This window comes from Lithobates pipiens, unplaced genomic scaffold (assembly GCF_037356315.1).
Source record: "Lithobates pipiens isolate NorthernLeopardFrog02 unplaced genomic scaffold, aLitPip1_a1.2 Scaffold_30, whole genome shotgun sequence".
In the NCBI taxonomy this organism is placed as follows: domain Eukaryota; kingdom Metazoa; phylum Chordata; class Amphibia; order Anura; family Ranidae; genus Lithobates; species Lithobates pipiens.
Window position 1 is genome coordinate 181,758,154 of NW_027507791.1, and position 11,209 is coordinate 181,769,362.

General features: G+C 54.5%; 1 long non-coding RNA gene across 1 annotated transcript in view; it reads left to right on the plus strand.

Moving 5' to 3' along the window:
* The window catches only part of LOC143943375 (uncharacterized), a 69,998-nt gene extending 62,800 nt beyond the window's left edge, over positions 1-7,198 (plus strand). The window contains exon 3 of the long non-coding RNA XR_013264930.1: positions 6,056-7,198. This is a non-coding gene — a long non-coding RNA (uncharacterized LOC143943375). The remainder of the gene's footprint in view (positions 1-6,055) is intronic.
* Positions 7,199-11,209: the final 4,011 nt, after the last annotated feature.

The following is an 11,209-nucleotide window of genomic DNA, read 5'->3' on the forward strand; positions in this document are numbered from 1 at the left end:
GTATCAGAAAGTGTCCGTTTGGAACTGCGCATGCGTCATGTGCCCTTATCACCGCCCACACTGTATGGCTATCAGAAAGTGTCCGTATGTAACTGCGCATGCGTCATGTGCCCTTATCACCGCCGGCACTGTATGGCTATCAGAAAGTGTCCGTATGTAACTGCGCATGCGTCATGTGCCCTTATCACCGCCCACACTGTATGGCTATCAGAAAGTGTCCGTATGTAACTGCGCATGCGTCATGTGCCCTTATCACCGCCCACACTGTATGGCTATCAGAAAGTGTCCATTTGGAACTGCGCATGCGTCATGTGCCCTTATCACCGCCCACACTGTATGACTATCAGAAAGTGTCCGTTTGGAACTGCGCATGCGTCATGTGCCCTTATCACCGCCCACACTGTATGACTATCAGAAAGTGTCCTTATGTAACTGCGCATGCGTCATGTGCCCTTATCACCGCCCACACTGTATGGCTATCAGAAAGTGTCCATTTGTAACTGCGCATGTGTCATGTGCCCTTATCACCGCCCACACTGTATGGCTATCAGAAAGTGTCCGTTTGGAACTGCGCATGCGTCATGTGCCCTTATCACCGCCCACACTGTATGGCTATCAGAAAGTGTCCGTATGTAACTGCGCATGCGTCATGTGCCTTTATCACCGCCGGCACTGTATGACTATCAGAAAGTGTCCGTATGTAACTGCGCATGCGTCATGTGCCCTTATCACCGCCCACACTGTATGGCTATCAGAAAGTGTCCATTTGGAACTGCGCATGCGTCATGTGCCCTTATCACCGCCCACACTGTATGGCTATCAGAAAGTGTCCGCTTGGAACTGCGCATGCGTCATGTGCCCTTATCACCGCCCACACTGTATGGCTATCAGAAAGTGTCCGTATGTAACTGCGCATGCGTCATGTGCCCTTATCACCGCCCACACTGTATGACTATCAGAAAGTGTCCGTATGTAACTGCGCATGCATCATGTGCCCTTATCACCGCCCACACTGTATGGCTATCAGAAAGTGTCCATTTGGAACTGCGCATGCTTCATGTGCCCTTATCACCGCCCACACTGTATGACTATCAGAAAGTGTCCGTATGTAACTGCGCATGCGTCATGTGCCCTTATCACCGCCCACACTGTATGGCTATCAGAAAGTGTCCGTATGTAACTTCGCATGCGTCATGTGCCCTTATCACCGCCCACACTGTATGACTATCAGAAAGTGTCCGTTTGGAACTGCGCATGCGTCATGTGCCCTTATCACCGCCCACACTGTATGGCTATCAGAAAGTGTCCGCTTGGAACTGCGCATGCGTCATGTGCCCTTATCATCGCCCACACTGTATGGCTATCAGAAAGTGTCCGTATGTAACTGCGCATGCGTCATGTGCCCTTATCACCGCCCACACTGTATGACTATCAGAAAGTGTCCGTTTGTAACTGTGCATGCGTCATGTGCCCTTATCACCGCCCACAATGTATGACTATCAGAAAGTGTCCGTATGTAACTGCGCATGCGTCATGTGCCCTTATCACCGTCCACACTGTATGGCTATCAGAAAGTGTCCATTTGGAACTGCGCATGCGTCATGTGCCCTTATCACCGCCCACACTGTATGGCTATCAGAAAGTGTCCGTATGTAACTGCGCATGCGTCATGTGCCCTTATCACCGCCCACACTGTATGGCTATCAGAAAGTGTCCGTTTGGAACTGCGCATGCGTCATGTGCCCTTATCACCGCCCACACTGTATGACTATCAGAAAGTGTCCGTTTGGAACTGCGCATGCGTCATGTGCCCTTATCACCGCCCACACTGTATGACTATCACAAAGTGTCCGTTTGGAACTGCGCATGCGTCATGTGCCCTTATCACCGTCCACACTGTATGACTATCAGAAAGTGTCCATATGTAACTGCGCATGCGTCATGTGCCCTTATCACCGCCCACACTGTATGACTATCAGAAAGTGTCCGTTTGGAACTGCGCATGCGTCATGTGCCCTTATCACCGCCCACACTGTATGACTATCAGAAAGTGTCCGTATGTAACTGCGCATGCGTCATGTGCCCTTATCACCGCCCACTTCGTATGACTATCAGAAAGTGTCCGTTTGGAACTGCGCATGCGTCATGTGCCTTTATCACCGCCGGCACTGTATGGCTATCAGAAAGTGTCCGTTTGGAACTGCGCATGCGTCATGTGCCCTTATCACCGCCCACACTGTATGACTATCAGAAAGTGTCCGTATGTAACTGCGCATGCGTCATGTGCCCTTATCACTGCCCACACTGTATGGCTATCAGAAAGTGTCCGTTTGGAACTGCGCATGCGTCATGTGCCCTTATCACCGCCCACACTGTATGGCTATCAGAAAGTGTCCGTTTGGAACTGCGCATACATCATGTGCCCTTATCACCGCCCACACTGTATGGCTATCAGAAAGTGTCCATATGTAACTGCGCATGCGTCAAGAGAAGCACGGATTATGAATGCAATGATATAAGGAGTGCTGGACATGACAGTGTGGATGAGGGACACAGAGGGTTAAGCTTTATGGGTGGAGTTCAGGAAAAGGTTTGCAGGAAACAAGTTCAGTGTAGGGGAGGGGTCACATAAAAGGGAGAGGTGTGGCTTTAAGGAATCATTCGGAGCCCAGTGTGACACAGAGGAGGCAGTTTTTTCGCTGCTCCTCTGCTATGGCGGACCTCGAGGGACTCTTCGCGCGGCTGCGACGGGCGGCGGAGGTGCACGGTGCGGACTGGCTGCGGGAACGTGTGGGTGACCTGACGGACGGCGATGTGGACGGCGGCGGGACAGGTGAGGTTCCACTGCGCGCGCGGAGGTCTCGGCCTCCGGCGCGTTTTTCTCCTGGGCCTACTCCTCGGCCGCCTCGTGACTCCCGGAGCCCGGGGGTGGACCGATCGGTCCCCCCGGCAAAACGACAGGTTATCGGCTCCCCCCGGTCCGGGCGGTCGTTACGCCGCCGAACGGAGGGGGGCGGGGCTTCACGGCCGCATGCAAATGGCGCCGGGACCGCACGGGGCCCGGTGGAGGTGGGGGGGAGTGTGGATGGCTCTGGGTCGGCAGGCCAAGGGGGGGGGGTGCACGTGGCGGGGGATCTGCGGCAGGCTGGGTCTGGGGCCAGCATCCGCGCGGTGGGGGGGAGGGGGGCGCTCCGGGGGGGTCGCGTGCCGGAGGGGGGGGAGGGTGGGTCGCAGAAGGCTGCCAAGGTGCCTGGCAGGGCTGGTTTTAGACGCCGGCATGCCGGGGGCGGCGGGGGGAGGAGGACATTGCCTGCAGTCCCGGATCGCAGGGACCGGATGGACCGCGCGGAGCACAGGGGGATTGCCGCGTCCCCGGTGCGCGTTGGAGAGGTCGGTTCGGAGAGCGAGCTGTCCCAGGAGGAGGAGGGGTCCTTTTCTACACCCGGACCGGTACCGGTCGCCGAGGCCCCTGGGGGCCCGGGTAAGTTGCGGGAGTCTACATTGCTGGCGGATGCCTTGCGGGATCTGATGGGGGTGGCGCAGGGGGGTGCGGTGCCCACGGGATCCCGGGATGTAGTGGGGGGGGTTGCGGCAGGTTCAGCGCAGGGGGCGGGGCCTGTGGCCCCGGGGGGGCCGTCAGGTCAGTTGCAGGAGCTGTTGGGGGGGCTGCAGGCCCTGGTTGGTAAGTTTGCTGGGGGCTCCGGGTCGCCTCAGGTGGCCCCCTGGATGGGTACTGTGGGGGGGGCCGGGGGGGCGGAGGTCATTCCTGCGCGGGATGCACCGCCTGCCGCGGTGTCGGGGAGCACGGATGCGGGGGCTGTGGGCCCGGGGGTCCCCCCGGTGCCCGCGGACCCGGGGGCGCGGTCTGACCTGGTTAGGATCGCGGATGCTGCCCGGTGCGAAGTCTATGTTTGTTTCGAAGGCCCATTGGGGGCGCATTTGAAGCAGGAGGTGCGGGACAAGATCGGCAAGGGTGAGTATGTGGAGATTTTCTCCTTGCTCCCCCTCGAGAAATTTAATTTGGACAGGGTTAAGCCGGACAGTTCCAAGAAGGACGACGAGGAAAAACGTAGGTATCGGCTGATCCCGCGCACATTTGCAAATTGGCTTCAGGCGTTCGCTATATTGGCTAGCGTGATAGGGGAAAAGAACCCCGAGCATTGCTCGGCGTTATTTTGTTACCTGGACGCGATTGGGGAGGCTCACCGAGTGTATGGAGGGCTGGCTTGGCTGCGCTATGATGAGCAGTTTCGTCAGCGTAAGGCAGTGCGGGCTGACCTGCGGTGGGATCACAAGGACATAAGCCTCTGGATGAGGCTTATGTCTGCTCCGCGGGCCCCCACTCCGTTTCTTCAGGGGGGGGCCGGGAGTGCGTCTTCCTCGGGACTGCCGGCCGGAAAGAAGTGGGGGGTGTGCTGGCCCTTTAATGAAGGGGCTTGTAAATTCGGAGGCGCGTGCCGCTTCAAGCATGAGTGCTCCGGGTGCGGCGGCACCCACCCCCTGTCTCGCTGTTTCAAAAAAGGTCAGCGTGCCAGTGCCGCCGGTCACAAAAGGGATGACGCCGGTGAACCTGGGAAGGATGCTTCCTTTCCTACATAGGTATCCGGATGGTGCGGCGGCGCGTGGGTTAATTCTGGGTTTTCGGGACGGTTTTAGGATTCCCTGTTCTTTGGGAGGGGTGCCGCCGTTGGCCAGGAATTTGCGATCGGCTTTAGAGCACCCGGGGGTTGTGGATGAAAAATTGGGTAAAGAGGTGGCGCTGGGCCGGATGGGTGGCCCTTTCGAAGTGCAGCCGTGGGGGGACCTGGTGGTCTCCCCGTTGGGTGTAGTTCCTAAGAAGGAGCCGGGGAAGTTTCGCTTGATTCATCACCTGTCTTTTCCGAAAGGGGGGTCGGTCAATGATTTCATTGACCCGGAGGCGTGTACGGTTTCCTACACTTCTTTTGACGCGGCGGTACGGTGGGTCAGGCGGTATGGTCGTGGGGCTCTCATGGCCAAGGCGGATGTGGAATCGGCGTTTCGCCTTCTGCCGGTCCACCCGGACAGCTTCCGGCTGTTGGGATGCCATTGGCGGGGCAAGTTTTATGTGGACTTGTGCCTGCCCATGGGTTGTTCCATTTCATGCGCCTACTTTGAAGCTTTTAGTTCATTCTTGGAATGGGTGGTGAGAGATGTTTCGGGCCTGGAGTCGGTCATCCACTATTTGGATGATTTTCTGTGCGTGGGCCCGCCTGCCTCCAGTGTGTGTGCGATTCTTCTGTCCACGTTGCAGCACATTGCGGGCAGGTTCGGGGTGCCGTTGGCGGGGGATAAGACGGAGGGCCCGGTGACGGAATTGAGTTTTCTGGGAATCGTGATTGATTCTGTGGCAATGGAGTGTCGATTGCCAGAGAATAAATTACGGGATCTGCAGGCGGAGTTGGCAGGCATGCAGGGCCGGCCGAAGGTTCAGCTTCGGGCCCTGCAGTCCCTGTTGGGCAAGCTGAATTTCGCTTGCCGGATCATCCCTATGGGCCGTGTGTTCTGCCGACGGCTGTCGGGGGCCACTGCCGGGGTAACCGCCCCTACCCACTTCGTGCGTTTGCGAAGGGAACACCGGGAGGACCTGCGGGCTTGGCATGAATTTTTGGAGTCGTATAATGGGCGGGCTATGTGGATGTCGGGGCCAGTGAGCAACTTCGATGTGGAGTTGGTTACTGACGCGGCTGGCTCAACGGGTTATGGGGCATTTTTCCGGGGTCGGTGGAGTGCGGAACCTTGGCCACGCTCATGGGAGGTTGCGGGGTTGTTGGGCAATTTGGTTTTGCTAGAATTGTTCCCGATAGTGGTGGCATTGGAGTTATGGGGGGCGGAGTTTCGTAATTTGAAGTTGCGCATCAATTGCGATAACATGGGGGTGGTCCAGGTCCTCAATCGGATGACTGCTTCTTCCCCCCCGGTCATCCGGCTGCTGCGACACCTGGTCTTTCGATGTTTGCGGCTCAATGTTTACGTTTATGCTGTGCACATACCTGGGGTGGAGAATTCTTTGGCTGACTCGCTCTCTCGTTTTCAGTGGGACAAGTTCCGGCAGCTGGCGCCGGGAGCGGAGGAGTCGGGGGCGCCATGCCCCGGGTGGATGTGGGAACTTCCCTTGGAATCGCCGCAGGTTGGTTAAAAAGGTCGTTGAGTGAGGCTACATGGTCCGCTTACTCTAGAGTGTGGGCGGAATGGTGGGCGTTCCTGCGGGAGGTTGGAGTGGCTGGTCGGGGCTCCGACCGGCGCTGGGTGGTATTGTACTGGGTTGCCCGGAACATTGAGACGGGCCTGTCTCCCGCATCTATTGAGCGGAAGCTGGCGGGGTTGGCCTTTTTTGTTCAAACTGTGGGGGGAGCCGGACGGGACGAAGGATTTTTGGGTGAGGCAAACGTTGAAGGGGTACAGGAGGGATTGGAAGGGTAGGGATGCGCGCCGGCCGGTGTCATTTGACAATCTGGTGGCAATTTGTTCTCGGCTGGTGGACGTTTGCTCGTCTGCTTACGAGACCGTCCTGTTTACGGCAGCGTTTTCGCTGGCGTTTTATGGGGCTTTTAGGATTGGGGAGTTGGTGTGTCGCTCAAAACGGGTGGCTGGGGGTCTGTTGGATCAGGACGTGCAGGTGGTTGCGGATCGGGTGAGTATACGGTTGCGTAGGTCTAAGACTGATCAACGGGGCAAGGGAGTGGCGATTACGCTGCTCGCCCTGCCGGGCTCGGTAGTGTGCCCGGTGGCGGCGGTACGGGCTTTCCGGGCGGTGCGGCCTGGGAGGGCGGGCCCCTTTTTGGTGCACGAGGAGGGCTCTTTTCTATCCCGTTTTCAGTTTGTGTCGGTCTTTCGGCAATGCCTGAGGGCGGTGGGTTTGGATGAGCGGGACTACGCGTCCCACTCTTTTCGGATTGGGGCGGCCACGGAGGCGGCTCGATGTGGGCTGGAGGAGGCGGTGGTTCGCCGGATTGGTAGATGGGAGTCCCGGAGGTTCCGGTCCTATGTCCGGCCGCAGTTGCTACTGGGGTAAGGATGGTGCGGCTGGGGGTTGTTTGCTGTGGGATTTATGGGGGGGAGGACTGTGCTTGTAACATTCCTTTGGTTGTTGTGTTATTTCTCTTGTTTTCATTCCAGATGGAGGTTCTCAACGCCTCGTTTGGATCCTGGGGCATTCGTACGTCTGCTGGGGGGCCAGGAGAGGTGATTCTCTACCAGCAGGCAGGCAATTAGGTATCCCCAGGGAGGTAGCTAGGGTGATGTGGTTGGGTTTCCCGGGCATGAGGTGGGAGCGTGCCATGAGGGAGGTGGAGCGTTTCGCTTTGAGGGATAGGCCCCCGGATGTGCTGGTCGTTCATGCGGGGGGCAATGACCTGGGAGTTCGAAAAGTGAAGGACATTTTGGCGGATATCAAGGCTGATGTGTTGCGCATGCGAGTCCTTTTCCCGGGCACCATTTTGGTGTGGTCAGACATTGTGGCCAGAACGGTGTGGCGGGGGGCCAGGTCTTTAGCCAGCCTTGAGAAAACCAGGATTAGGGTTAATAAGGTTGTTGGGCGGTTTGTAGTGAAGAACGGGGGCATTGTGGTAAGACACAGGGAATTGGAGGTGAATGTAGGGCTTTATCTTAGGCGGGATGGCGTTCATCTATCGGATGTGGGGATTGACCTCTGGTCCTTTGGCTTACAGGAGGGCATACAGAAAGCTCTTCGGGTGTGGGGCGGCCCTCAAGGTTGAGGGGGTCACCCTTTCGGGCTGTGGCGGTGTGTTTTCTGGTGGTTTCTGACGGTAGACAGGTACTCAGAAGGGATCTGAGGGTGTGGGGGGCTCATCTAACGATCGGCCCCTCTGGGTATTCCTGAACGTTGGAGGGAATACGGTTATGTTCACTGGCGGAAGTTGTCTCCGACCGGTCACAGGTGGAGGCCTTTGGGAAGTTGGTCAGGTGTACCGCAGTGATTGGGTATTGGCTTAAGTGTGGTCACCGTCAGAGATCACCAGAATGGGCAGTTAATGTTAATTTAAATGTGGTTTAATGTTAATAAAGTTATTTATATTTATATATTTATATATATATTTATATATTTATATATTTTCATATTTACAAGTTATTGGAGTAATTTTGAGTTATGTTTAATAAAGGCTGTTGTGGCCAGTTTACTCCAACCTATGGTGTGGTCTCGTTTCTAATAGATAAGGAATAGTATAAGGGGAACATTCAGACTACACTAGTCAAGAGAAGCACGGATTATGAATGCAATGATATAAGGAGTGCTGGACATGACAGTGTGGATGAGGGACACAGAGGGTTAAGCTTTATGGGTGGAGTTCAGGAAAAGGTTTGCAGGAAACAAGTTCAGTGTAGGGGAGGGGTCACATAAAAGGGAGAGGTGTGGCTTTAAGGAATCATTCGGAGCCCAGTGTGACACAGAGGAGGCAGTTTTTCCCACCCTCCCGCCCTATTGTTATGTGTTTGTTTTGTGGTGTTTTGTTGCTGGTCTTTTTCTTCTTTTGCAGGTTTCATCGGTTGTCACGGCAGCTGAAAGTTTTTCGTGTTGGCGGTGTGTTTTCTGGTGGTTTCTGACGGTAGACAGGTACTCAGAAGGGATCTGAGGGTGTGGGGGGCTCATCTAACGATCGGCCCCTCTGGGTATTCCTGAACGTTGGAGGGAATACGGTTATGTTCACTGGCGGAAGTTGTCTCCGACCGGTCACAGGTGGAGGCCTTTGGGAAGTTGGTCAGGTGTACCGCAGTGATTGGGTATTGGCTTAAGTGTGGTCACCGTCAGAGATCACCAGAATGGGCAGTTAATGTTAATTTAAATGTGGTTTAATGTTAATAAAGTTATTTATATTTATATATTTATATATATATTTATATATTTATATATTTTCATATTTACAAGTTATTGGAGTAATTTTGAGTTATGTTTAATAAAGGCTGTTGTGGCCAGTTTACTCCAACCTATGGTGTGGTCTCGTTTCTAATAGATAAGGAATAGTATAAGGGGAACATTCAGACTACACTAGTCATGTGCCCTTATCACCGCCCACACTGTATGACTATCAGAAAGTGTCCGTTTGGAACTGCGCATGCGTCATGTGCCCTTATCACCGCCCACACTGTATGGCTATCAGAAAGTGTCCGTATGTAACTGCGCATGCGTCATGTGCCCTTATCACCGCCCACACTGTATGACTATCAGAAAGTGTCCGTATGTAACTGCGCATGCGTCATGTGCCCTTATCACCGCCCACACTGTATGGCTATCAGAAAGTGTCCATATGTAACTGCGCATGCGTCATGTGCCCTTATCACCGCCCACTTCGTATGACTATCAGAAAGTGTCCGTATGTAACTGCGCATGCGTCATGTGCCCTTATCACCGCCCACACTGTATGACTATCAGAAAGTGTCCGTATGTAACTGCGCATGCGTCATGTGCCCTTATCACCGCCCACTTCGTATGACTATCAGAAAGTGTCCATATGTAACTGCGCATGCGTCATGTGCCCTTATCACCGCCCACACTGTATGGCTATCAGAAAGTGTCTGTTTGGAACTGCGCATGCGTCATGTGCCCTTATCACCACCCACAATGTATGGCTATCAGAAAGTGTCCGTTTGGAACTGCGCATGCGTCATGTGCCCTTATCACCACCCACACTGTATGGCTATCAGAAAGTGTCCGTTTGGAACTGCGCATGCGTCATGTGCCCTTATCACCGCCCACACTGTATGGCTATCAGAAAGTGTCCGTATGTAACTGCGCATGCGTCATGTGCCCTTATCACCGCCCACTTCGTATGACTATCAGAAAGTGTCCGTATGTAACTGCGCATGCGTCATGTGCCCTTATCACCGCCCACACTGTATGACTATCAGAAAGTGTCCGTATGTAACTGCGCATGCGTCATGTGCCCTTATCACCGCCCACTTCGTATGACTATCAGAAAGTGTCCGTATGTAACTGCGCATGCGTCATGTGCCCTTATCACCGCCCACACTGTATGGCTATCAGAAAGTGTCCGTATGTAACTGCGCATGCGTCATGTGCCTTTATCACCGCCGGCACTGTATGGCTATCAGAAAGTGTCCGTTTGGAACTGCGCATGCGTCATGTGCCCTTATCACCACCCACACTGTATGGCTATCAGAAAGTGTCCGTATGTAACTGCGCATGCGTCATGTGCCTTTATCACCGCCGGCACTGTATGGCTATCAGAAAGTGTCCGTTTGGAACTGCGCATGCGTCATGTGCCTTTATCACCGCCGGCACTGTATGGCTATCAGAAAGTGTCCGTATGTAACTGCGCATGCGTCATGTGCCCTTATCACCGCCCACACTGTATGGCTATCAGAAAGTGTCCGTTTGGAACTGCGCATGCGTCATGTGCCCTTATCACCGCCCACACTGTATGACTATCAGAAAGTGTCCGTATGTAACTGTGCATGCGTCATGTGCCCTTATCACCGCCCACACTGTATGGCTATCAGAAAGTGTCCGTTTGGAACTGCGCATGCGTCATGTGCCCTTATCACCGCCCACACTGTATGACTATCAGAAAGTGTCCGTATGTAACTGCGCATGCGTCATGTGCCCTTATCACCGCCCACACTGTATGACTATCAGAAAGTGTCCGATTGGAACTGCGCATGCGTCATGTGCCCTTATCACCGCCCACACTGTATGACTATCAGAAAGTGTCCGTTTGGAACTGCGCATGCGTCATGTGCCCTTATCACCGCCCACACTGTATGGGTATCAGAAAGTGTCCGTTTGGAACTGCGCATGCGTCATGTGCCCTTATCACCGCCCACACTGTATGACTATCAGAAAGTGTCCGTATGTAACTGCGCATGCGTCATGTGCCCTTATCACCGCCCACACTGTATGGCTATCAGAAAGTGTCCGTATGTAACTGCGCATGCATCATGTGCCCTTATCACCGCCCACACTGTATGACTATCAGAAAGTGTCCGTTTGGAACTGCGCATGCGTCATGTGCCTTTATCACCGCCCACACTGTATGACTATCAGAAAGTGTCCGTATGTAACTGCGCATGCGTCATGTGCCCTTATCACCGCCCACACTGTATGGCTATCAGAAAGTGTCCGTTTGGAACTGCGCATGCGTCATGTGCCCTTATCACCGCCCACACTGTATGACTATCAGAAAGTGTCCGTATGTAACTGCGCATGCGTCAT